Here is a 24,438-nt window from a genome sequence, read left to right as displayed (position 1 = left end):
TAGCAGTGGTGGAAGTAGTATATAGTGCGTGATAATGTGTTGTAAATGCAGCGAGTATTTCATCCATGTTCCTGACTGTGTCCCCCTGACAGTCTGTAAGCTCTAGAATCGTGTTACGATCACGTGGGGTGCGCGTCAGCTCCGCAAGTGCCCTACCCGGCCTGTCGCCCTCGCAGTATTTCCTAGCCTGCCAGTGTTTCCCTCTGAACTTCGCTTCCCTATTAGCTTCTTCCTCATATTTAGACAATTTATCTCTGAACTCGGCATGTATGTCAGGGTTGCTGTCTTCCACCATCCGATGCTCTAATGCCTTCAGTTCCCCATCCAGGGTGCGGATAGTGTTTTGTATGTCGCGTAGAACCCCGAAACTCTTGGAGATGCAATACCCCCTGATCGTGACTTTGAAGGCCTCCCAAACGTGCTCCACCGAGTCGACAGTACCCTTGTTCCTAGGGAAGAAAGCAGCAACTTCTTCTCCAAGCTCCACACGGAATGCGTTGTCCAGCAGGGCCGTCGGTTGTAACCTCCATTGTGGCCTAGGGTTATCCCACCCGGGTATGCGTGTGTGAAGCAGAACGGGGCTATGGTCAGAATATGTCCCCGGCAGATGTGTCACTTCCCGAACCTCCGCCGAGATCTCCCTGGTAGTGAAGAAATAATCCAGACGCGCCCATGTGCCGGTCTGTGAGGTGAAATGCGTGCTTCCCTCCAAGTAGAGTGGAGAGATAGCCATGTGTCGACTAGCCCTCCCTCTGTGATCACGCCCTCCAGTGCCTCCCTAGATCTGGGCTTGTAATGTAGTACCCCGTCCGCTCTATCTAGTTGTGGTATCAGTACCAAGTTAAAGTCTCCCCCCCATATGACATGTCGGGACCCAACATCTACAATTTTACCCCAAAGTGTGGTGAAGAACTCGGGTGTATCAATGTTAGGAGCATAACAATTGACAAAGGTGAAAGTGTCTCAGCCTATCCGCTCCCACAGCAGAGCAAAGCGTCCCTCCCTGTCAGTCAGCTCCCCGCACCTTTGGAACAGCACAGTGTGTCGTATGAGGATAGTTACTCCCCTCGCATAAGTAGAGTAAGAGGAGAAGACACGGACTCTAGCCCATTTACTAGCAAAGGTGACATGCGTTTGTGGCGCTAAATGAGTCTCTTGTAGCATGGCAACGTGGACATGGTGTCTGTTTAGGTAAGCAATCACATTTCGACATTTCTTTGCGTTGTTAAGCCCTCTAATATTCCACGACATACAGTTCAATTGTGCAACAGTTCGCAAGTCCGCCATAAGTCACTAAGCATCAATCCATCAGCCCATGCTACCACGGATGCAGCAGCACCTGTCCCATTCGAGCTAATAGGGTTGCCATGACATTCTATAGTTTGCCTGTCCATTCCATGTGTAAAACTTCCCGTCCCATCCCAACTCAACCCCCCTCCCACTACAGCATCCCAATCATGCCAGCAGCCTTCGTTCCCACCCTTACCCCCCCCTCAACTGCATCAACTCAATGTCATGTATGGCGAAAACCCGCGAGGGAAACAACATCAAGGGCGCACAGCCACTTCTCCCGCCGCTAGCCTCCCTAACTGTACCGCCCTTGGTAGAGGCTAGGGTCGGGATAGTGGTCCTTGGGATACATTACCACTGGAGAGGTCATCTAGTCCCATTCTGCTGTGAGTCCGCTACCCCCTGGGTGGTCTTGGAGTAAGTGCAGGGACTGACCGTCCCAGGATATAGCAAGTTCGGTCAGGCAGGTCACAGCCGATCAACGTGTGTCTTCTGCAGCGGCTGGGTCTCCGTTGGGATTGAGCTCTGCATTCCGATCAGCCCTCCTTGCCCCACGAACCGTCTTCAGGTAGCCTTCAGCCTTTTGCGGGTTTGTGAAAAAGTGATGTTTACCCTGGTGCATCACTCGTAATTTCGCCGGGTAGAGCAGGGCATATTCTAGCTGTGCTTCCCGCAGTTTCTTCCTAATGGCTAAGAACTTACGTCGCTCCTCCTGCACCATGGGAGTGAAGTCAGGATAGATGGAAAATGCCAGGCCATTATAGTGCAATGTCTGTTGCATTCGAGCCGCTCTCAGCGCCACATCGCAATCGTGATAATTCAATAATTTCGCGATGATCGGCCTAGGTGGTAGTCCAGGCTTGGGGACAGGGGCCAATGATCTGTGCGCTCTCTCAACGATGAATTGAGGCGAAAATGCATCCTCGCCCACCGACCCCTTGAGGAGTTTTTCCACATAGATTTCCATCTTGCCCGTGTCTGTGGATTCCGGAATTCCCGTGACGCGGATGTTGTTGCGTCGGCTACGGGCTTCCAAATCCTCATTCTTGGCCGCTATTATTCGTAGCAGGTTATCCATGCGGGCGAGTTGTGTAGTTTGGGATGCGGTGACGTCATCATTATCTGAGATACGCTGATCAGTTGCTGTAATCCGCTCCTCGTGCCTGTCCACTTTATGCACTAAGGCGTCCATCCTGGATGTCATTCCGTCAACTTTTTTAACCACAGTGGCAAATCCCTGCCTCATCTCTTGGAACAGGTGGTGCAGGTCCAGGTCTTTGGTGGGGGAGGCATTAGTAGACGTATTCACTTCACTGGGCCCAGGCTCTGCAGTGGCCGTCTTCGCACCACTCCTCATGCCATCAATGTTGAGTTTGGGCTGGCGGTTCTCGGGGCGCACCATGCTGCCTCTCCGGTCTTTCGTTGCCTACTATCCCGAGGCCTACCACCGTAGCCGCGCGTGCCGTCAAGCCAGGTATGACGTCACAGCAGAAAACGGGGAATTCTGAGTCAGTCGCCCCCACTGCTCCACCTGCAGCGCTGTTGGGCGCCGGGATTACTCCTCGCTTCAAGCAGATTCTGCACCGTGGGGTAGCTAAAGCGTTAGCAGGCGTACAAATAGTGAGAGCTAACGAGGGGGTAAGCATAAGCAACCGCCCGGGTTGTTTATCATCTGTCAGCACCCAGCTCGGACTCCGCGCGAGTCGCAATGGCGCTGTAGGCCAGTATATGTTGCAGGCCGGTGGTATGCTGCCGTGGCACCCCCTGTAGTATCCGTAGCGTAGGGGCAAGAATAACGCCGGTACCAATCTTAGCAGAGAGCAGCGGCAGCGGTGACAATCAGCGCCGAGCACTTTCTTTTCTTTTTTTTTCCCCCCGCCGGCATACCACTCCTGTCGACGCGATCAGGCTCCACTCAGCGCCAGGGCCAAGGCGGCTGCAGGTTTGAGTACGCGGCAATCTGTTCTGCGCCTGGAAATAGGCAAGGCACTCTCGCCCTCACCCGGCTCCCAGCAGGGCGTCAAGTCGCGGCCACCATCAGCACGGCGTGCCTCTCCTCTCATGCGAGCGATCTGGGTGGTGGAACTAGTGGTCCGCCCGAGGGCCGATTCACAACGCGGGGCCGGCCGGGATCAGCAACGTACCTCTCAGCCGGTTCCGCGGCCGTCACCAAGCGCCGGACGGTGGACCAAGGCAGGCCAGCCAGGACAGCTCACAGCACTCGGCAGAAAGGGCGGCGCAGGCCGAGCGAAGGGCAGTCTCTAGGCCTGTCTCCGCTTCCGCAATGGAGAGCGCAGCTAAGGCCCGTTGCCTCGTGGTAAGCCTCGGCCTCTCGTGGTCAATGGTGTCCGCCTCCCTCGCCTCGTGAGCTCCAAGGGCAGAGTCGGTGGTTCTTTCAATGCCGATATCTCGAGCTCAGGCGGCGCTGGCGGTCTGAAAGTTAGGTCGATTGCAGAGGACGTCTCACTGAATCCGTTGTGGGGTTTTGTAAGGATTTTGCTCGCCAGTAAGTTAGGATAAATGCAGGATTAAGTTCCAAGGAACGGGAGCTGCTCAACTAAGCAGCCATTCCGCGTGTGCGCCCTCTAGCGCTCCCCATCACTTCCCTATCTCTGTTGCGGGAGGCTCCCTTTACACAGTGGACTCTCTCAGAGGGGTCTCTGAGACTCCAAGGCCAACATACTGGGCCCTTCCCCAAAAAGGGGAGAGGGAGTGCTTTGGCAAGGAGTGCCATACCATACCTCAGCTGTGAGTGGCTCCCTTGGCGCAGTGGACTCTCTCAGCGTGTACGCTGAGACTCCAGAGTATAAATATTGGATCTTTCCCCAACAATGGGAGAAGGAGTGCATAGTCAAAGGGCACAAAGGACGGGGGGCTAGGCAGACTAACAGGCAAGGTGAGAGATTCAGGGGAGAGGGGATAACAGCTAGGAGCTAGGGAAGTCGACAAAGAGAGAAAGAGTACTAAATGGGAACAAATGTAATTAATGAGTTATTATATAGCGCTGGCTAGACCCGAAGGAATCAGAGCGCTTTACATGAGGAACAATAATGTTGCAATTTACATCAGTTAAAAGTTACATAAGTATCAATAAAAGCATTTAAAGAACATAGGGGACAAGGTGAATAGAGCAAGGAAGGGTAAGGGGAAAGGGTAAAGGGGTAGGAGGAAGATAGGATGTAGAGACGAGGGGACAATCTGCCCAAGGTCTGGCTGGGTAGGTGACGGCAGGGGGGGGGGGTGGGGGGGGAGTCCACAACCCTCTTTAGCTATATGGTAGCACTGCCGGGCATCTGCCAAATCGCTTGTTCTCCACAGTCTGGGGTAAGTTCCGCAGGTTCCAAGTGTGTAGCCAGGTTAGGGGATAGGTTCAAGGTCTGGTAAATGTCCAATTGTTGTCCCTGGGAAGTAAAACAACGTTTAGGGGACCACTATGGAAGCCATCTTGGGGTCAGGTAGGGGAATGTGCTGTACACTGGTACACTGATGGCCATCCTAAGGTCAGGCATCTGGCAGTTAGAGTCAATATCCAGGACAGCAGCCGCCAGAGAATAACAAATCCAGCGTGCACACACCATCACACGCACAGACATACACAAGCACACACAAATGTGAGCACACACTCTCATATGCGCACACACACAAGCACATATACAGAAACATCCAAAAACACAAGCACACATAAAATCTCATGCTCTAATACAAAAACACCCAAGTACATGCACACGCAACACCATCACATGCACAGACATACACAAGCACACACAAATGTGAGCACACAATCTCATATGCGCACACACACAAGCACATATACAGAAACATCCAAAAAGACAAGCACACATAAAATCTCATGCTCTAATACAAAAACACCCAAGTACATGCACACGCAAACACCATCACATGCACAGAGCGGCATTGTATACAGAAAATAAAGCAATAGAGACCACTCAGTACCTTGGGGGAAGAACTTCAAGGGGGGTTAGACTGCTAGCAGCATGAACACAATGTCTGAATTGGCTGTAGTTTTGTCTGGGAGCCTCCGCCTGTGCTGCAGTGGAGCCAGAACAGCGGTGATGTGGCGGACGGTGCAGAGCAGGAATATCAACGTAGAAATATCGAGGGACATAAATATTGCAGCAAAAATATCGTGGGGAAGAAATCTCGACAGCAAAAATATCGTTGACAAGAATATCGACTGACAGGTAAGTAATATCGATTTGAAAAATAGCGACGTCTTAAATATCGTTTACAAAAACATAGTTGACAAAAATATTGAATTATTAATAATGTTATGTATTTTAGTGTTTTTAATGAGAATTGTTTGTCATTTTATTATATGTTTTCAAATTGTACTAGTTATTCATTTATTTTTAAGTTTAATTTTATTTTTTAATGATTATTTATTAAATATTTTAAAATTATTTTCCATTAATTATTTAGTAAACATTAATTGTAATTGTGTAATTAATTTTAGGTGTGTGTTGTGGATATTGTAGAGTTAATTGATGTGTAATTAATGTTTTTTTTAATTATGTTTGTTAATAATAATATATTTTAATTTATATATTAAATATGTTAATATTGGAAATTAAAGGTAATAAAAATGTTGATGTTTTTGTTTTTTATTGTTGTGGGATCCAGCACTTTCCCTACTGATGCACTCACTGGAGTGGGAATAGTAATTTTTACCCCTCAGCTATCCAGCGCTTTACCCACTGTTGCACTCACTGGTGTGGGAATAGTATTTTTTACCCATCCGCTATCCTGCGATTTCGCTACTGTTGCACTCACTGGAGTGGGAATAGTAATTTTTATCCCTCTGCTATCCAGCACTTTCCATGCTCTTGCACTCATTGGAGTGGGAATAGTAATTTTTACCCCTGCGCTATCCAGCATTTTCCCTACTGTTGCCCTCACTGGAGTGGGAATAGTAATTTATACCCCTCTGCTATCCAACGCTTTCCCTACTGTTGCACTTACTGGAGTGGGAATAGTAATGTTTACCCCTCCACTATCCACTGTTTTCCCTACTGTTGCACTCACTGGAGTGAGATTAGTACATTTTTACTCCTCCGCTATCCAGCGCTTTCCCTACTGTTGCACTCACTGGAGTGGGAATAGTTATTTTTACCCGTCCGCGATCCAGTGCTTTCCCTACTGTTGCACTCATTGGAGTGGGAATAGTAATCGATACCCCTCCGCTATCCAACGCTTTTCCAACTGTTGCATTCACTGAAGTGGGAATAGTAATGTTTACCCCTCCGCTATCCACTGTTTTCCCTACTGTTGCACTCACTGGAGTGGGATTAGTACATTTTTACTCCTCCACTATCCAGCGCTTTCCCTACTGTTGCACTCACTGGAGTGGGAATAGTTATTTTTACCCCTCCGCGATCCAATGCTTTCCCTACTGTTGCACTCATTGGAGTGGGAATAGTGATTGATACCCCTCCGCTATCCAACGCTTTTCCAACTATTGCATTCATTGAAGTGGGAATAGTAATGTTTAGCAAATCAAAAGGGAGAGAGAGGACTAGGTAAGCTAGTCCGGGTCCCCTGGTTATATGTAGAAATATCAATATAGGACTAGCTAGGTTGTGTTAGTGAGACTCAGGAGGTACATCTGTGGGCAAACCATAAGGTTTGGTCATGAAGCCCTCACACACCAACCTAGTTGGTGTCATGCTTCATCATCGGGCCCACCACAGTGACACCGAATGTGTCCCGGGTGTGCTGCGACTCCAGATTACTGAGGAGCTGGTATGCTAACTGAGTGTGCAGTGAGTGGTGAGTATGAACGTGAAAAGTTAAAAGCTATACAGGTGGTCCCAGTTCCCGAGGGTGAAAGGTAAATTTTAATATCTGGGCCCCTGTTAGCAAGATAAAAAGGCTTGTGGACGATGTGGAGTGTATTAAGAGCTCCTACGTCCTTTGTGGTCTACATGTTTCAGCCAGGCCTTTTGGTTAAAACTGGCTTTCCTCAGGACCAATGAGTATGTGTGGGTTTAAAGTAAACTATATTAAGTGACTTGGTGTGTGGTAAAAAGTGTCGCACTCGCTAAGGTGCTGTACGTGTTAGAGGGGGATTCCCTCTGCTTTACTGTACATTAAACACAAAGACATTACAGACATACAAGGGAGAACCAGTGAGAATGGTATTTTAGATAACACAACTTATTGCCGACTTCTAGTGTGCGTGAGCGACCTAGAGCGGCAGATAACGTGGCCATGAGCGTTTTTCATGGCTGTGGTGAAATATGGCGGTAAAGTTTTAAAACGCAGTGGCGGTGGTGGGCTACACAGCGAAACGAGCATGGCGTGAGGTACAGGTAAGTATGGTACATAATTCCTCACACTTGCTACTTGCTGTTAAAGCCTCATGGGTCACTTGGCAGGGAGGGAAAGAAGACCCTAGACATTGTAAAAGGCAAGAGTTTAGGATTGAACCTGTGGAGAGAAGATGCTGCTCACCCAGAGGGTCGTGAAGATTCCACATGTTTACTCACGGTAATTCCGATCAGCGTGCTCCTGCGACCTATCGTCCTGCTCCAGTGTCCCGAGTGAGATTGCATGGCTCAGGCACGGGCTTAAGTAGCTTGTTCTATTGGTTGCACCTGGAGCTGAGAGAGGAGGGTGCGGTCGCGCTGGCCTTTAGTGCGCGTGTGTAAGGAATCAGTGCTAGTCGCGTCGCGCATGCGCGAGGGTCAGTGCGGTGCCATATTGCGCATGCGCGTACTGCAGACGTGTTCACACTGCGCTTGCGCATTTGAGATGTTACAGAAAAATGGCCATGGGACCAAATAATGATGCCCAGTGGTGGGTGAATAAAACGATAAAAAGCAACTATCAAGGGGAGTCAATAAAGTTAAAGTTAAAAAGGCAACTACAGAGATGGGACAGACCACGAGTCTGAGAGTGAACAAGAATACAGTCTTTTTTACTGCATATATGCAGACAGGGGGTGGTTATTTGGATAATGCATTCCACGGGATGGAATCATTAAGCCCCTCTATGTGGGTTGAAAGGCGGTAGATCCAGCGTTGCTCTTTGGAGAGCAGGGTTTTCTCATTGCAGTTTGATAGTGCGAATTGTTCGATGACTGTCCATGAGAAGTCATTTGGGGTGTGATTTTGGGTGAGGAAATGTTGAGTCAGTTTGCTGATGTTTTTTCCACAGCGCATTGTGCTTCTATGTTCAGTCATCCTAGTTCTGACTTTCCTGGTGGTCATGCCGATGTACCTCAAGCCACATCGACATGTGATCAGGTATATTAAGTTGGATGAATTGCAGTTGGTAAATTGTCGTTGTGTCCAGGTTTTTCCGTTTTCCAGGGATAATGTCTTGAAAGGGGAGGTGAGGTGGCAGACGCTGCAATTGTAACACGGTTGGTGGCCTGTTTTTTCGGGTAGTCCCCATGCATTAAGCATTGTGTGGCCTGTTTGTTGTTTCTTTCTGGGTCTGGTGGATACCAGTTGGTCTTTGAGATTTTGTGCTCTTTTGTAGGCAAACCGTGGGGGATCCCAATTTCTGGTGCCCGAATTGATGATCTTCCAGTTCTTGCATATTATGTTTGAGACCTGGTTTGAGGCGGTATTGTAGGTGGTGACACATGTCATTGTGGGCGTTTCTTGTGGTTTGACAAATGTTTCTAGAAGAGCCTCTCTGTTCTGGTTGCGTGCTCTTTTGCAAGATTTGGAAATGATTCTGGATGGGTAACCCCGGTCTTCCAGCTTGTGGACCAAGGCTTTTGACTGGTGTTTGAAATCCTGGAGGTTGCTGCAGTTCCGTCGTATACGCAGAAACTGTCCGAACGGTAAGTTCTCCCTCAGGGGTCTGGGGTGGAAACTGTCAAAACGCAGTAATGAGTTCCTTGACGTCGGTTTGTAGTGGGTGATTGTGGTCAGACCTCCCTGATCAGGTCTTATATTGAGGTCTAGAAAGGCTAGTTCAGTTGAGCTGCTGGTGCAAGTGAACTTGAGGAAAGGGTCAAGGTTATTGATCCATGTGAGGAAGTCTTTCAGTGTTTCCTCATTGCCTTCCCAGACAATGAAGATGTCGTCGATATATCGACGCCAGATTGTGATGTTAGTTGAGTAGGGGTTCGTGGGGGCTTCGATGTTCGTCTGTTCAAAATGGTGGACGTATAGCCCTGCCACGCTGGGGGCAAAAACACTCCCCATAGAGGTTCCATTGGTCTGCAGGAAGAATGTGTCTTCATATTCGAAGTAATTCTCTTTTAGTGCGAGTGAAGCACAGTCCAAGATGAAGTGACGCGGAGTGCGATGTTGCCAATCAGTCTCCATCAGAAGATCGTGGAGTACCTTTAGTGTGGCGTCCTGGGGGAGGCTCGTATATAAGCTCTCTATATCAAGTCCGACCAGGAGTTGTTTATCTGGATCGAAGCTGACATCTTTGATGATGTTGAGGAGATGTTTTGTGTCCTGGATGTAGGATCGAGTTTTTTGCACTAGCGGGTTGAGGTAGTGATCACAGAACCGTGATAGCGGTTCTAGAAGAGATTGGATGCCTGACACTATGGGCCTGCCGGGTGGTGGGGTGACCCCTTTGTGCACTTTAGGCATGATGTAGAAATAGGGTACTTTTGCATCATGTGTGTTGAGATATTCAGCTTCTTGTTTTGAGATGTAGTTGGCGTCAGACGCCTCTTGCACTAGTTCTTTAATCCTTTTCTGTAAGTCTTTAGAGGGGTCTCTCTGTAGTTTTCTGTAGTTGTGTGTGTCGCTTAGGAGTCTGCGGCATTCGGTGTCGTAGTCGCTTTTGTTCATGATCACTATTCCCCCTCCTTTATCCGCTGGTTTTATGATGCGGGTGGGGTCATTTTGAAGTTTTTTTACGATCTCCCTATCTTGATAGGAGAGGTTGTCGAAATGGTTTTGGGGTTGTAATTTCTCGACCTCTGAGTATACTGCCATCTCAAAGGTGCTGATCTCCACTGGTACGGTGGCAGGTGGAGGGGTGAAGTTGGATTTAGGTTTTAGGCCAGTTTCATTGATGTTCTCTGGGTCATTGGGTTTCTCCTTATTTTCGAAAAACGCTTTTAACCTCAGTTTCCTGAAAAACTCGGCCAGTTCGACATGGAGTTTGAAGGTATCTAGTCTGGTGGTGGGAACAAAAGACAGTCCTTTATTAAGGACGGTGGTTTCCTCATTTGTCAGTGGTGTGTCAGAAAGGTTGAACACCAGAGTGCTGTTATTCGCTGGTGTAGTTATTTGCTGGGACCCGCTTGTTCCTTGGCTTTGTTCCTTGTGTTGGCACTCACTGGGTCCTCTTCTGGTGCCCACTGTGCCGGTTGGGGTGCCCACTGTACTTGTTGGGGGGGATTCCTTCTCTTGCCGCGGGGTCTGCGGCCTTGGCCTAAAAAAGGATATCTTTGGTTTGGGTTGTTTTGGTAATATGGCACCTGGCCAGGGGGGTATAGTGGTCGGTATCCAAAGTATGGAGGCATGGGTCCAAATGGTGGTGGTCCAAAGTTTTGGAATTGTGGAGGGCCTTGCCATGGTTGTGCCCGTTGTTTACCTCCACGGCCTCTCCCTCTGGCTTTGTAGGATCCGTTGCTGGAACCGCTAGATATGGAGCTGTTGTCTCCTGAGCTATCAGTGCTCTGGCCTTTTGTGGGTGCAGTGTATCCGTCATCAGCATAAGGATAGGTTTTTAAGTAGTTGAAATTTTTGAGGTCCTTTTCAAATTTCTTTATCTTGGTTTGGGTTAGGTACTCTTTATAATCGTTCATCTCACGATTCTGATCTTCCAATTTCTTTTTGTATCCTGTCAAAGTGGTTTTGAAGTGGGTTTCGGTTGCCTGGATCTCTATTATGACTGCGTCTGACAGACGTTTAGCAGTTTTTATTATAAGGATGAGCCAGTCCCTGGTGCAGTGCCAGGCTATCTGTGCCCAGTCCTTTCTGAAGGTTACATCGTCGAGGAATATTCTCGGTGCGTTGGTGACTAGTAGGCCTTTGGGCGCTGTGTTGGTTCTAAGGTATTGTGCGAGGATAACACCGTGTAGAATAGTGCGTATCCTGTTCCGCTTTTTCTCAGTGAGAGTGTCCCAGTCTGTAGTTTGCGCTATTGTAGTTGCTGTGTTAAAATCTGCCAAGAGCGAGGGGTCGTCGAGGATTTCGGTAACGTCATCCTCAGTGAAGGTTAGGCCGGTATTTTGTGCCATCTTGTATCGGTAAGGTGTCTCTCGCAGCTGTGCGCTGCCAAATGTCAGCAAATCAAAAGGGAGAGAGAGGACTAGGTAAGCTAGTCCGGGTCCCCTGGTTATATGTAGAAATATCAATATAGGACTAGCTAGGTTGTGTTAGTGAGACTCAGGAGGTACATCTGTGGGCAAACCATAAGGTTTGGTCATGAAGCCCTCACACACCAACCTAGTTGGTGTCATGCTTCATCATCGGGCCCACCACAGTGACACCGAATGTGTCCCGGGTGTGCTGCGACTCCAGATTACTGAGGAGCTGGTATGCTTACTGAGTGTGCAGTGAGTGGTGAGTATGAACGTGAAAAGTTAAAAGCTATACAGGTGGTCCCAGTTCCCGAGGGTGAAAGGTAAATTTTAATATCTGGGCCCCTGTTAGCAAGATAAAAAGGCTTGTGGACGATGTGGAGTGTATTAAGAGCTCCTACGTCCTTTGTGGTCTACATGTTTCAGCCAGGCCTTTTGGTTAAAACTGGCTTTCCTCAGGACCAATGAGTATGTGTGGGTGAAAGTAAACTATATTAAGTGACTTGGTGTGTGGTAAAAAGTGTCGCACTCGCTAAGGTGCTGTACGTGTTAGAGGGGGATTCCCTCTGCTTTACTGTACATTAAACACAAAGACATTACAGACATACAAGGGAGAACCAGTGAGAATGGTATTTTAGATAACACAACTTATTGCCGACTTCTAGTGTGCGTGAGCGACCTAGAGCGGCAGATAACGTGGCCATGAGCGTTTTTCATGGCTGTGGTGAAATATGGCGGTAAAGTTTTAAAACGCAGTGGCGGTGGTGGGCTACACAGCGAAACGAGCATAGCGTGAGGTACAGGTAAGTATGGTACATAATTCCTCACACTTGCTACTTGCTGTTAAAGCCTCATGGGTCACTTGGCAGGGAGGGAAAGAAGACCCTAGACATTGTAAAAGGCAAGAGTTTAGGATTGAACCTGTGGAGAGAAGATGCTGCTTACCCAGAGCGTCGTGAAGATTCCACATGTTTACTCACGGTAATTCCGATCAGCGTGCTCCTGCGACCTATCGTCCTGCTCCAGTGTCCCGAGTGAGATTGCATGGCTCAGGCACGGGCTTAAGTAGCTTGTTTTATTGGTTGCACCTGGAGCTGAGAGAGGAGGGTGCGGTCGCGCTGGCCTTTAGTGCGCGTGTGTAAGGAATCAGTGCTAGTCGCGTCGCGCATGCGCGAGGGTCAGTGCGGTGCCATATTGCGCATGCGCGTACTGCAGACGTGTTCACACTGCGCTTGCGCATTTGAGATGTTACAGAAAAATGGCCATGGGACCAAATAATGATGCCCAGTGGTGGGTGAATCGAATGCCGCAGACTCCTAAGCGACACACGCAACTACAGAAAACTACAGAGAGACCCCTCTAAAGACTTACAGAAAAGGATTAAAGAACTAGTGCAAGAGGCGTCTGACGCCAACTACATCTCAAAACAAGAAGCTGAATATCTCAACACACATGATGCAAAAGTACCCTATTTCTACATCATGCCTAAAGTGCACAAAGGGGTCACCCCACCACCCGGCAGGCCCATAGTGTCAGGCATCCAATCTCTTCTAGAACCGCTATCACGGTTCTGTGATCACTACCTCAACCCACTAGTGCAAAAAACTCGATCCTACATCCAGGACACAAAACATCTCCTCAACATCATCAAAGATGTCAGCTTCGATCCAGATAAACAACTCCTGGTCGGACTTGATATAGAGAGCTTATATACGAGCCTCCCCCAGGACGCCACACTAAAGGTACTCCATGATCTTCTGATGGAGACTGATTGGCAACATCGCACTCCGCGTCACTTCATCTTGGACTGTGCTTCACTCGCACTAAAAGAGAATTACTTCGAATATGAAGACACATTCTTCCTGCAGACCAATGGAACCTCTATGGGGAGTGTTTTTGCCCCCAGCGTGGCAGGGCTATACGTCCACCATTTTGAACAGACGAACATCGAAGCCCCCACGAACCCCTACTCAACTAACATCACAATCTGGCGTCGATATATCGACGACATCTTCATTGTCTGGGAAGGCAATGAGGAAACACTGAAAGACTTCCTCACATGGATCAATAACCTTGACCCTTTCCTCAAGTTCACTTGCACCAGCAGCTCAACTGAACTAGCCTTTCTAGACCTCAATATAAGACCTGATCAGGGAGGTCTGACCACAATCACCCACTACAAACCGACGTCAAGGAACTCATTACTGCGTTTTGACAGTTTCCACCCCAGACCCCTGAGGGAGAACTTACCGTTCAGACAGTTTCTGCGTATACGACGGAACTGCAGCAACCTCCAGGATTTCAAACACCAGTCAAAAGACTTGGTCCACAAGCTGGAAGACCGGGGTTACCCATCCAGAATCATTTCCAAATCTTGCAAAAGAGCACGCAACCAGAACAGAGAGGCTCTTCTAGAAACATTTGTCAAACCACAAGAAACGCCCACAATGACATGTGTCACCACCTACAATACCGCCTCAAACCAGGTCTCAAACATAATGCGCAAGAACTGGAAGATCATCAATTCGGGCACCAGAAATTGGGATCCCCCACGGTTTGCCTACAAAAGAGCACAAAATCTCAAAGACCAACTGGTATCCACCAGAGCCAGAAAGAAACAACAAACAGGCCACACAATCCTTAATGCATGGGGACTACCCGAAAAAACAGGCCACCAACCGTGTTACAATTGCAGCGTCTGCCACCTCACCTCCCCTTCCAAGACATTATCCCTGGAAAACGGAAAAATCTGGACACAACGACAATTTACCAACTGCAATTCATCCAACTTAATATACCTGATCACATGTCGATGTGGCTTGAGGTACATCGGCATGACCACCAGGAAAGTCAGAACTAGGATGACTGAACATAGAAGCACAATGCGCTGTGGAAAAAACATCAGCAAACTGACTCAACATTTCCTCACCCAAAATCACACCCCAAATGACTTCTCATGGACAGTCATCGAACAATTCGCACTATCAAACTGCAATGAGAAAACCCTGCTCTCCAAAGAGCAACGCTGGATCTACCGCCTTTCAACCCACATAGAGGGGCTTAATGATTCCATCCCGTGGAATGCATTATCCAAATAACCACCCCCTGTCTGCATATATGCAGTAAAAAAGACTGTATTCTTGTTCACTCTCAGACTCGTGGTCTGTCCCATCTCTGTAGTTGCCTTTTTAACTTTAACTTTATTGACTCCCCTTGATAGTTGCTTTTTATCGTTTTATTCACCCACCACTGGGCATCATTATTTGGTCCCATGGCCATTTTTCTGTAACATCTCAAATGCGGAAGCGCAGTGTGCACACGTCTGCAGTACGCGCATGCGCAATATGGCACCGCACTGACCCTCGCGCATGCGCGACGCGACTAGCACTGATTCCTTACACACGCGCACTAAAGGCCAGCGCGACCGCACCCTCCTCTCTCAGCTCCAGGTGCAACCAATAGAACAAGCTACTTAAGCCCGTGCCTGAGCCATGCAATCTCACTCGGGACACTGGAGCAGGACGATAGGTCGCAGGAGCACGCTGATCGGAATTACCGTGAGTAAACATGTGGAATCTTCACGACGCTCTGGGTAAGCAGCATCTTCTCTCCACAGGTTCAATCCTAAACTCTTGCCTTTTACAATGTCTAGGGTCTTCTTTCCCTCCCTGCCAAGTGACCCATGAGGCTTTAACAGCAAGTAGCAAGTGTGAGGAATTATGTACCATACTTACCTGTACCTCACGCTATGCTCGTTTCGCTGTGTAGCCCACCACCGCCACTGCGTTTTAAAACTTTACCGCCATATTTCACCACAGCCATGAAAAACGTTCATGGCCACGTTATCTGCCGCTCTAGGTCGCTCACGCACACTAGAAGTCGGCAATAAGTTGTGTTATCTAAAATACCATTCTCACTGGTTCTCCCTTGTATGTCTGTAATGTCTTTGTGTTTAATGTACAGTAAAGCAGAGGGAATCCCCCTCTAACACGTACAGCACCTTAGCGAGTGCGACACTTTTTACCACACACCAAGTCACTTAATATAGTTTACTTTCACCCACACATACTCATTGGTCCTGAGGAAAGCCAGTTTTAACCAAAAGGCCTGGCTGAAACATGTAGACCACAAAGGACGTAGGAGCTCTTAATACACTCCACATCGTCCACAAGCCTTTTTATCTTGCTAACAGGGGCCCAGATATTAAAATTTACCTTTCACCCTCGGGAACTGGGACCACCTGTATAGCTTTTAACTTTTCACGTTCATACTCACCACTCACTGCACACTCAGTAAGCATACCAGCTCCTCAGTAATCTGGAGTCGCAGCACACCCGGGACACATTCGGGGTCACTGTGGTGGGCCCGATGATGAAGCATGACACCAACTAGGTTGGTGTGTGAGGGCTTCATGACCAAACCTTATGGTTTGCCCACAGATGTACCTCCTGAGTCTCACTAACACAACCTAGCTAGTCCTATATTGATATTTCTACATATAACCAGGGGACCCGGACTAGCTTACCTAGTCCTCTCTCTCCCTTTTGATTTGCTGACATTTGGCAGCGCACAGCTGCGAGAGACACCTTACCGATACAAGATGGCACAAAATACCGGCCTAACCTTCACTGAGGATGACGTTACCGAAATCCTCGACGACCCCTCGCTCTTGGCAGATTTTAACACAGCAACTACAATAGCGCAAACTACAGACTGGGACACTCTCACTGAGAAAAAGCGGAACAGGATACGCACTATTCTACACGGTGTTATCCTCGCACAATACCTTAGAACCAACACAGCGCCCAAAGGCCTACTAGTCACCAACGCACCGAGAATATTCCTCGACGATGTAACCTTCAGAAAGGACTGGGCACAGATAGCCTGGCACTGCACCAGGGACTGGCTCATCCTTATAATAAAAACTGCTAAACGTCTGTCAGACGCAGTCATAATAGAGATCCAGGCAACCGAAACCCACTTCAAAACCACTTTGACAGGATACAAAAAGAAATTGGAAGATCAGAATCGTGAGATGAACGATTATAAAGAGTACCTAACCCAAACCAAGATAAAGAAATTTGAAAAGGACCTCAAAAATTTCAACTACTTAAAAACCTATCCTTATGCTGATGACGGATACACTGCACCCACAAAAGGCCAGAGCACTGATAGCTCAGGAGACAACAGCTCCATATCTAGCGGTTCCAGCAACGGATCCTACAAAGCCAGAGGGAGAGGCCGTGGAGGTAAACAACGGGCACAACCATGGCAAGGCCCTCCACAATTCCAAAACTTTGGACCACCACCATTTGGACCCATGCCTCCATACTTTGGATACCCACCACTAGACCCCCCTGGCCAGGTGCCATATTACCAAAACAACCCAAACCAAAGATATCCTTTTTTAGGCCAAGGCCGCAGACCCCGCGGCAAGAGAAGGAATCCCCCCCAACAAGTACAGTGGGCACCCCAACCGGCACAGTGGGCACCAGAAGAGGACCCAGTGAGTGCCAACACAAGGAACAAAGCCAAGGAACAAGCGGGTCCCAGCAAATAACTACACCAGCGAATAACAGCACTCTGGTGTTCAACCTTTCTGACACACCACTGACAAATGAGGAAACCACCGTCCTTAATAAAGGACTGTCTTTTGTTCCCACCACCAGACTAGATACCTTCAAACTCCATGTCGAACTGGCCGAGTTTTTCAGGAAACTGAGGTTAAAAGCGTTTTTCGAAAATAAGGAGAAACCCAATGACCCAGAGAACATCAATGAAACTGGCCTAAAACCTAAATCCAACTTCACCCCTCCACCTGCCACCGTACCAGTGGAGATCAGCACCTTTGAGATGGCAGTATACCCAGAGGTCGAGAAATTACAACCCCAAAACCATTTCAACAACCTCTCCTATCAAGATAGGGAGATCGTCAAAAAACTTCAAAATGACCCCACCCGCATCATAAAACCAGCGGATAAAGGAGGGGGAATAGTGATCATGAACAAAAGCGACTACGACACCGAATGCCGCAGACTCCTAAGCGACACACGCAACTACAGAAAACTACAGAGAGACCCCTCTAAAGACTTACAGAAAAGGATTAAAGAAATAGTGCAAGAGGCGTCTGACGCCAACTACATCTCAAAACAAGAAGCTGAATATCTCAACACACATGATGCAAAAGTACCCTATTTCTACATCATGCCTAAAGTGCACAAAGGGGTCACCCCACCACCCGGCAGGCCCATAGTGTCAGGCATCCAATCTCTTCTAGAACCGCTATCACGGTTCTGTGATCACTACCTCAACCCGCTAGTGCAAAAAACTCGATCCTACATCCAGGACACAAAACATCTCCTCAACATCATCAAAGATGTCAGCTTCGATCCAGATAAACAACTCCTGGTCGGACTTGATATAGAGAGCTTATATACGAGCCTCCCCCAGGACGCCACACTAAAGGTACTCCACGATCTTCTGATGGAGACTGATTGGCAACATCGCACTCCGCGTCACTTCATCTTGGACTGTGCTTCACTCGCACTAAAAGAGAATTACTTCGAATATGAAGACACATTCTTCCTGCAGACCAATGGAACCTCTATGGGGAGTGTTTTTGCCCCCAGCGTGGCAGGGCTATACGTCCACCATTTTGAACAGACGAACATCGAAGCCCCCACGAACCCCTACTCAACTAACATCACAATCTGGCGTCGATATATCGACGACATCTTCATTGTCTGGGAAGGCAATGAGGAAACACTGAAAGACTTCCTCACATGGATCAATAACCTTGACCCTTTCCTCAAGTTCACTTGCACCAGCAGCTCAACTGAACTAGCCTTTCTAGACCTCAATATAAGACCTGATCAGGGAGGTCTGACCACAATCACCCACTACAAACCGACGTCAAGGAACTCATTACTGCGTTTTGACAGTTTCCACCCCAGACCCCTGAGGGAGAACTTACCGTTCGGACAGTTTCTGCGTATACGACGGAACTGCAGCAACCTCCAGGATTTCAAACACCAGTCAAAAGCCTTGGTCCACAAGCTGGAAGACCGGGGTTACCCATCCAGAATCATTTCCAAATCTTGCAAAAGAGCACGCAACCAGAACAGAGAGGCTCTTCTAGAAACATTTGTCAAACCACAAGAAACGCCCACAATGACATGTGTCACCACCTACAATACCGCCTCAAACCAGGTCTCAAACATAATACGCAAGAACTGGAAGATCATCAATTCGGGCACCAGAAATTGGGATCCCCTACGGTTTGCCTACAAAAGAGCACAAAATCTCAAAGACCAACTGGTATCCACCAGACCCAGAAAGAAACAACAAACAGGCCACACATTCCTTAATGCATGGGGACTACCCGAAAAAACAGGCCACCAACCGTGTTACAATTGCAGCGTCTGCCACCTCACCTCCCCTTCCAAGACATTATCCCTGGAAAACGGAAAAACCTGGACACAACGACAATTTACCAACTGCAATTCATCCAACTTAATATACCTGATCACATGTCGATGTGGCTTGAGGTACATCGGCATGACCACCAGGAATGTCAGAACTAGGATGACTGAACATAGAAGCACAATGCGCTGTGGAAAAAACATCAGCAAACTGACTCAACATTTCCTCACCCAAAATCACACCCCAAATGACTTCTCATGGACAGTCATTGAACAATTCGCACTATCAAACTGCAATGAGAAAACCCTGCTCTCCAAAGAGCAACGCTGGATCTACCGCCTTTCAACCCACATAGAGGGGCTTAATGATTCCATCCCGTGGAATGCATTATCCAAATAACCACCCCCTGTCTGCATATATGCAGTAAAAAAGACTGTATTCTTGTTCACTCTCAGACTCGTGGTCTGTCCCATCTCTGTAGTTGCCTTTTTAACTTTAACTTTATTGACTCCCCTTGATAGTTGCTTTTTATCGTTTTATTCACCCACCACTGGGCATCATTATTTGGTCCCATGGCCATTTTTCTGTAACATCTCAAATGCGCAAGCGCAGTGTGAACACGTCTGCAGTACGCGCATGCGCAATATGGCACCGCACTGACCCTCGCGCATGCGCGACTAGCACTGATTCCTTACACACGCGCACTAAAGGCCAGCGCGACCGCACCCTCCTCTCTCAGCTCCAGGTGCAACCAATAGAACAAGCTACTTAAGCCCGTGCCTGAGCCATGCAATCTCACTCGGGACACTGGAGCAGGACGATAGGTCGCAGGAGCACGCTGATCGGAATTACCGTGAGTAAACATGTGGAATCTTCACGACGCTCTGGGTAAGCAGCATCTTCTCTCCACAGGTTCAATCCTAAACTCTTGCCTTTTACAATGTCTAGGGTCTTCTTTCCCTCCCTGCCAAGTGACCCATGAGGCTTTAACAGCAAGTAGCAAGTGTGAGGAATTATGTACCATACTTACCTGTACCTCACGCTATGCTCGTTTCGCTGTGTAGCCCACCACCGCCACTGCGTTTTAAAACTTTACCGCCATATTTCACCACAGCCATGAAAAACGCTCATGGCCACGTTATCTGCCGCTCTAGGTCGCTCACGCACACTAGAAGTCGGCAATAAGTTGTGTTATCTAAAATACCATTCTCACTGGTTCTCCCTTGTATGTCTGTAATGTCTTTGTGTTTAATGTACAGTAAAGCAGAGGGAATCCCCCTCTAACACGTACAGCACCTTAGCGAGTGCGACACTTTTTACCACACACCAAGTCACTTAATATAGTTTACTTTCACCCACACATACTCATTGGTCCTGAGGAAAGCCAGTTTTAACCAAAAGGCCTGGCTGAAACATGTAGACCACAAAGGACGTAGGAGCTCTTAATACACTCCACATCGTCCACAAGCCTTTTTATCTTGCTAACAGGGGCCCAGATATTAAAATTTACCTTTCACCCTCGGGAACTGGGACCACCTGTATAGCTTTTAACTTTTCACGTTCATACTCACCACTCACTGCACACTCAGTAAGCATACCAGCTCCTCAGTAATCTGGAGTCGCAGCACACCCGGGACACATTCGGTGTCACTGTGGTGGGCCCGATGATGAAGCATGACACCAACTAGGTTGGTGTGTGAGGGCTTCATGACCAAACCTTATGGTTTGCCCACAGATGTACCTCCTGAGTCTCACTAACACAACCTAGCTAGTCCTATATTGATATTTCTAATAGTAATGTTTACCCCTCCGCTATCCACTGTTTTCCCTACTGTTGCACTCATTGGAGTGGGATTAGTACATTTTTACTCCTCCGCTATTCAGCGCTTTCCCTACTGTTGCACTTACTGAAGTGGGAATAATAATTTTTACCCCATCACTATCCAACGTTTTCACTACTATTGTGTTTATTTTGTTATTAACTGTATGTGTTATTATTTTTTAATAGTTTCATGTGTTAATGAAATATAGAAGATTTTATTTAATTTAAATTATATATATATATATATGTGTATATTTTATTATTATATAATTTAAAAACGTAATAAATTAAATAAAGATAATAGTTAATCAAATATATTTAAGTACATGTATGTATATATGTACACATGTATTGTGTTTATATTTATTAAATTAAGTTTATTTGTTATGATTCATTAAACTATGTATTACATTTAAATAATTTTGTTAATATTAATATTATTTAATTAATTTTATTTGGTATGTGATTTTTTTAAAGTCAATAATTTTTTACCTCTATATTTTTTACATCGATATTTTTGTTTCGATATTATTGTACCTACCTGTTTATGTGTAGGGAGTCGATATTTGTGCTATCGACATTTTTACATCAATATTTTTTTCATCGATATTCTTATCGGTATTTTAACACGGATCCGCTGCGGATGGCATACATCATTTCTTTTGCTATTGTTGTCATTATCACCCATCCTGCCTCTTTTCCCTGACACCAGCTGCTCCTGACTGTAATCCCCCTTGAAATCAGTACAGCAAACAACAAGCTAAATAAATATGTACTGTGGCCACCCAGAAGGAGAATAGAGGGATTACTCTGCATATACTTGTTGCTGGAAGTCACACCTGTATGTGATCCAGAAGCAGTCCACGGCTTGCACTGACTAAACAGGATGCAACTAAAAGGAACTATGGAGTCAAACAGTTCAGATGCATAGACAGTAGGTACACACAAGAGAGATGCAGCCATACTAATGATCTGTATCTGTAGCAGATAGTCAATACGGTTATATGTAGGCATGTACCATTTGTAGGCATCCAGTGTCCCTTGATCACAAACATGGAACTTTTGACAAAGACAAACAAGGCTAAAGCATGTGTCAGAACACAAATCATGAGACTGTGGCTGATTATCCAGCTTGTACATAACAGTCACTATATTGACTTAGAATTCTGCAATGCCAGCTGAAATGTTACACATTTGTTATTTGAGTCCCTCTAGAGTCCTGGACAGACAGATGTTGCTTGCTAGGTACATTCCAGGAGAAGTTGAGAACAACCCCGGATGAGCACTGGTTACAATCATACAAGATAAATGTTCTGTATTGTCTGCACAGGAGCAACTACTGACTCTGGTTAAAGGTGGTTTACCAACCACCAAAAATGTACTCTATATTGTCCATTCATATCTGTCAGGAAAAGTACTGTATGGATTGACCTATAAGAGAGAGCAGAGCAAGCCAAGAGTATGTAAGAATTTGAATTACTGGACACTGTAGTGTCCCCCCCAGCCTGGGTACATGTAAATGATCACGCCACACACGGAGATTGGTATTACATGTTTTTATTCCTCAATATGTAACCATTAACTGAACCTTTAACTGAAAATTCTACATCAAGAATTCTATCACCGCCAGTCTTACATCACTGTTCTACAGAGTCTGTCAGGAACAAAAAGGGCCACATTATGTCTAATTCACAAGACACTGCATCTCCACCTTTAAGTAAAAAGTACAAACTAATACATGTATACATCACAACTCTTCAGTAAGATTTTTGGGTGCTTTGGCACTTAAATCAAAAGCCCAGGTCTGGTCATGTGACGATGGGAAGAAACAGGAGAAGCGTCCATGACTGGCACTGGTGACAGAGACACTGGTACAGTTGTAGGGCTCTCTGGGTTCTCAGGTGGATAAGTCTCACTTCTGACTTTTGGAGCTGGCAAATGTCGAGGCAGATGCTTGCAATGTGAAGAATCTTGTGAAATGGACTTTCTAGGACAGGAAGCAGTTTCCATGTGTTCTTTACTAGTGACAACCCTCAGTGGGACAGCATCAAAAAGAGCATTAGATTTGCATTTCTCTTTCTGCCTTACAATAGCTTGGTGTCCTCTTTTGAGCGCAGTTCTCTGAGCACAGTGGCTCGCATCCGCATAGGGCTTCATTCTGTGTTAGAATTTTGTATTGTATTGTAAGTAGTATTGTGAACTTTATCGATGTCAATAGATCTTTCATTTTGTGAAGTCTCTCAATGGGGCACTTACAGTGTCAAAGTCACATATATAGTTTGAGCAGTAATTGGTCATAACAAGGAAGGATCGGATCCTAGTTACATCTTGTGGAAAAGAAGTGGATGATAAGGCTAGCATTTTATTTGGATGTGGAGTCATTTCCCCATCAGAAAATATATGACCAAAAGAACTTGAGTTTGGATTTATGAAACTCACACTTTGCCACATTTAAACTGAAACCTGCTTCAGCAAGCATATGACACAATTGTGTAAGAACTTTGTCATTTTCCTTTCATTTGGCCCCAAAAACTAGTATGTCATCACTGTAATTGAAAGCATTTGTAATTGGCTGTATGACAAAAGACTTCCTGGAAACGTTCTGCAGCTGATGGCACTCCAAAACTTAGCCTTTTATAACTAAATAAATCCACCAGTCAAAAAGGTAGTAATGTACCTACAATTCTCTTCCAGTTCATGCTGGTGACACAATTTTCTCAAATCAATGCAGGAAAAGATGTTAGCTCCATTCAGCTGCACAGTCATATCAGCAATGTGCGCATATCAATGCAGAACTCCCTCTTTTGACTTTACCATTGTCTTTTAGAATTATCCACATTAATGTTCGATTTGGTGTCTTGATTTTACTAGAAGGGCATGTTGCTGACCAATATGCAGCAGGTAGAAGAAGAGTAGCTTGGTGCTCCTCTTATCAATATAATTTGAAAGCACTATGTTTAACCAAAATGTAGCACCTGGGAGTTCCGGAGCTTTTGCATACTCTACTTCAAGTCCATGCAAAAAAGAAGTTTCAGCACCTTAATAAACGTTTTCTTTGTAGGAAATTGTAGACCTCAGTAAAGAAAATAGGCAGTGCTAAACACAACCTCAATCATACATAGGAGTGGATGTAGATATTTTTCTTTGACCCCTCTACGTAACCAAACAGTTTTCCGGAAAGTTTACAGTACTTCTTAAAATTCCAATTTTGTAGAAAATGTTGAAGCTGTAAAGCAGAAGGACTCACACCTGGAATACCAGTCTTACAGGGCCTCGCTGTTCATGACGGGACAAACCAGCATACTCATTTGTTGAAGAGGATGAAATATCAAGGAGAGAGGAGAGAATTAAATCACTGCTAAATGCATTGTGACAAGAGACATGTAATTACGAATAGTGACTGGAAGTGTAGAAATGGGAAGTTTCTCAAGAAGTATTTTCATGGCAGATTGGTCAGTTTCAGTGAAATGCGTAACCCATGAGGAGTAGCCTGGGATAATAATCAGTGAGAAAAACATATTTTAATTCTTCATTTAATGTGTTTCGAACGGGAACACAGACATAAATGCGGGATCCTCTCACCGAACCAAACTTTTGGTTCCCTCTTCCCATCTATGGGCAGGGAAATCAGATTGCCGCCCATCTTTCTACAGAG

Source organism: Lissotriton helveticus, chromosome 11 (assembly GCF_964261635.1).
Source record: "Lissotriton helveticus chromosome 11, aLisHel1.1, whole genome shotgun sequence".
Lineage (NCBI taxonomy): Eukaryota > Metazoa > Chordata > Amphibia > Caudata > Salamandridae > Lissotriton > Lissotriton helveticus.
The sequence above is the reverse complement of the archived record's forward strand: the minus strand, read 5'-3'. Positions refer to the sequence as shown.